The sequence below is a fragment of the Lolium rigidum genome, chromosome 7 (assembly GCF_022539505.1).
Source record: "Lolium rigidum isolate FL_2022 chromosome 7, APGP_CSIRO_Lrig_0.1, whole genome shotgun sequence".
Classification (NCBI taxonomy): Eukaryota; Viridiplantae; Streptophyta; class Magnoliopsida; order Poales; family Poaceae; genus Lolium; species Lolium rigidum.
Genome location: NC_061514.1, coordinates 260,961,266 through 260,965,374, shown reverse-complemented (window position 1 = coordinate 260,965,374; position 4,109 = coordinate 260,961,266).

The following is a 4,109-nucleotide window of genomic DNA, read 5'->3' as shown; positions in this document are numbered from 1 at the left end:
TGAAGATAGACACTTGGTAGAACTTGCCCCTACTTATGAAATTGCTACTGCCTCTTTAGTGCACATGTTGGAAGCTAGGTTTGTTAATCTTAATCCTATAATGCAACATATGTTTCTTACACTTTCCGATATGGAAGAAGGAGAGAAGAAAGATTTTGTTTTAGAAACCCTTCTTAAAGAATTTGGTGATGTAGCTAAAGAAGCTAGAAAAGTCTTTATTAAACATAAGATGCTTGGGTGTTTTACCAATTTTGCAAATACCCTTGAAAAGATGGAAAAAGATAGGCTAAAGTACACTAATAAAACCAATTGTGAGGGGGAGATTAAAGTACCAATACCTCTTAAGCTCATAGGAATGCATGAGGCACTAGAAAAGAATTTTGATTGGATTGTTCCTGAAAATTTATTTGAGGAGGATAGTAAGCCTAAAAGTAATGAAAGGGGAGCCTTTGAAACTTACATAGACAAGATACAATGCATTGTTGAGAAAACTCCCAACTCTAATGTTGATGCTTCATCTCTCGATAATACTTGATTCACACTTTCTTCGCCTAGCTGAAAGGCGTTAAAGAAAAGCGCTTATGGGAGATAACCCATTATTTTACTTCTGGACTTTTGTTTATTATTTGAGTCTTGGAAGTTGTTACTACTGTAGCAACCTCTCCTTATCTTGATTTTATTGCATTGTTGTGCCAAGTAAAGTCTTCGATAGTAGGGTTGATACTAGAATTGGATTACTGCGCAGAAACAGATTTCTTGCTGTCACTAAATTGAGTAGCCCCGTCTGTAGGTAACTCAGAAAAATCTGCCAATTTACGTGCGTGATCCTCAGATATGTACGCAACTTTCATTCAATTTGAGCTTTTTCATCTGAGCAAGTTAAGTGCCCCTGAAAAATTTGTCTTTACGGACTATTCTGTTTTGACAGATTCTGCCTTTTATTTCGCATTGCCTCTTTTGCTATGTTGAATGGATTTCTTTGTTCCATTAACTTTCAGTAGCTTTGTGCAATGTCCAGAAGTGTTAAGAATGATTATGTCACCTCTGAATATGTGAATTTTTGATTATGCACTAACCCTCTAATGAGTTTGTTTTGAGTTTGGTGTGGAGGAAGTTTTCAAGGATCAAGAGAGGAGGATGATACAATATGATCAAGAAGAGTGAAAAGTCTAAGCTTGGGGATGCCCCCGTGGTGCATCCCTGCATATTTCAAGAAGACTCAAGCATCTAAGCTTGGGGATGCCCAAGGCATCCCCTTCTTCATCGACAACTTATCAGGTCACCTCTAGTGAAACTATATTTTTATTCCGTCACATCTTATGTGCTTTACTTGGAGCGTCTGTATGTTTTTATTTTTGTTTGTGTTTGAATAAAATCGGATCCTAGCATTCTTTGTGTGGGAGAGAGACACGCTCCGCTGTTGCATATGAACACTGGTGTTCTTAGCTTTACTTTTAATGTTCATGGCGAAGGTTGAAACTGCTTCGTTCATTGTTATTTGGTTGGAAACAGAAAATGCTTCATGTGGTAATTGGTATAATGTCTTGAATAATTTGATACTTGGCAATTGTTGTGCTCAAATAGATCATGTTTAAACTCTTGCATCATGTACTTTGTACCTATTAATGAAGAACTAGCATAGAGCTTGTTGAAATTTGGTTTGCATGATTGGTCTCTCTAAAGTCTAGATATTTTCTGGTGAAGTGTTTGAACAACAAGGAGATAGTGTAGAGTCTTATAATGCTTGCAATATCTTCTTATGTAAGTTTTGCTGTACCGGTTCATACTTGTGTTTGCTTCAAACAACCTTGCTAGCCAAAGCCTTGTATTTAGAGGGATTACTTCTCGTGCATCCAAATCCTTGAGCCAAAAACTATGCCATTTGTGTCCACCATACCTACCTACTACATGGTATTTCTCTGCCATTCCAAAGTAAATTACTTGAGTGCTACCTTTAAAATTCCATTCCTTGTCTTTGCAATATATAGCTCATGGGAAAATAGCCTTAAAAACTATTGTGGTATTGAATATGTAGCTTATGTGTCTTATTTCTTATAAGTTGCTTGTTGAGCGGTAACCATGTTTCTGGGGACGCCATCAACTATTTCACCTTTGTTTAATATCATGTGAGTTGCTATGCATGTTCGTCTTGTCTGAAGTAAGGGTGATTTATCATGATCAAATGGTTTGAGTATGCATATTGTTAGAGAAGAACATTGGGCCGCTAACCAAAGCCATGAATCATGGTGGAAGTTTCAGTTTGGACATCAATCCTCAAATCTCTTATGAGAATATTATCTGTTGTTGAATGCTTAAGCATTAAAAGAGGAGTCCATTATCTGTTGTCTATGTTGTCCCGGTATGGATGTCCTAAGTTGAGATCTATCAAAAACGAGAAATCAAATGCGATCTATCTCCTTGGACCTTTGTACAGGCGACATAGAGGTACCCCTTTGTGACACTTGGTTGAAACATATGTTATGCAATGATAATCCATGTAAATCCAAGCTAATTAGAACAAGGTGCGAGCGATATTGGTACTCTATGCATGAGGCTTGCAACTTATAGGACATCTTATGCATAACACATATGAATTATTACTACCATTGACAAAATTGTTTCTATGTTTTCAAAATGAAAACCTCTAGCACAAAAACAGTAATCCATGCTTCCCTCTGCGAAGGGCCAATTCTTTTACTTTATGTTGAGTCAGTTTACCTATTTCTTTCTATCTTAGGAGCAAACACTTGTGTCAACTATGTGCATTGATTCCTACATACTTGCTTATCTACATTCATCATATTACTTCGTGTTGACAATTATCCATGAGATAAACATGTTGAAGTTGAAAGAAACTGCTGAAACTTATATCTTCCTTTGTGTTGCTTCAAAACTTTCTACTAAGAATTTATTTCCTTATGAGTTAACTCCTGTGCAAGTCTTACTGATGCTTGTCTTGAAAGTACTATTCATGAAAAGTCTTTGCTATATGATTCAGTTGTTTAATCATTGTCTTTACCATTGATTCGAATCACTTCATTCACTTCATATGCTTTACAATAGTATTGATCAAGATTATGATAGCATGTCACTTCAGAAATTATCCTTGTTATCGTTTACCTACTCGAGGGCGAGTAGGAACTAAGCTTGGGGATGCTTGATACGTCTCAAACGTATCTATAATTTCTTATGTTCCATGCTACTTTTATGATTGTACTCACATGTTTTATACACACTTTACCTCATTATTATGCATTTTCCGGCACTAACCTATTAACAAGATGCCGAAGTGCCAGTTCCTGTTTTGTGCTGTTTTTGGTTTCGGAAATCCTACACAGGAAATATTCTCGGAATTGGACGAAACGAACGCCCAGGGTATTATTTTTCCACGGAGCTTCCAGAAGACCGAAGAGGATACGAAGTGGGGCCACGAGGCGCCCTAACCATAGGGCAGCGCGGCCAGCATGGGGCCCGCGCCGGCCTATGGTGTGGGGCCCTCGAGCGCCCCCCGACTCTGCCCTTCCGCCTACTTATACTCTCCATCGCGAAAACCCTATTACCGAGAGCCACGATACGGAAAAAGTTCCAGAGACGCCGCCGCCGCCAATCCCATCTCGGGGGATTCAGGAGATCGCCTCCGGCACCCTGCCGGAGAGGGGAATCATCTCCCGGAGGACTCTACATCACCATGATCGCCTCCGGACTGATGTGTGAGTAGTTCATCCTTGGACTATGGGTCCATAGCAGTAGCTAGATGGTTGTCTTCTCCTCTTGTGCTATCATGTTAGATCTTGTGAGCTGCCTATCATGATCAAGATCATCTATTTGTAATGTGATGACCCACAAGTATAGGGGGTGTATCGTAGTATCTTCGATAAGTAAGAATGTCGATCCCAACGAGGAGCAGAAGGTGTTGACAAGTAGTTTCGATGAAGGATTCACTGTAAATGCTCACAGATAAGTATTCAGGGGGTTTTGATATAGCAGATGAAATAAGTACAAGTAAGTAAAGTGCGAGAGAAATAATTGCAGCGATTGGCCCAATCCTTTTTAGCACAAAGGACAAGCCGGTTTGTTTACTTATAATGACCAAACGTTCTCGAGGACAC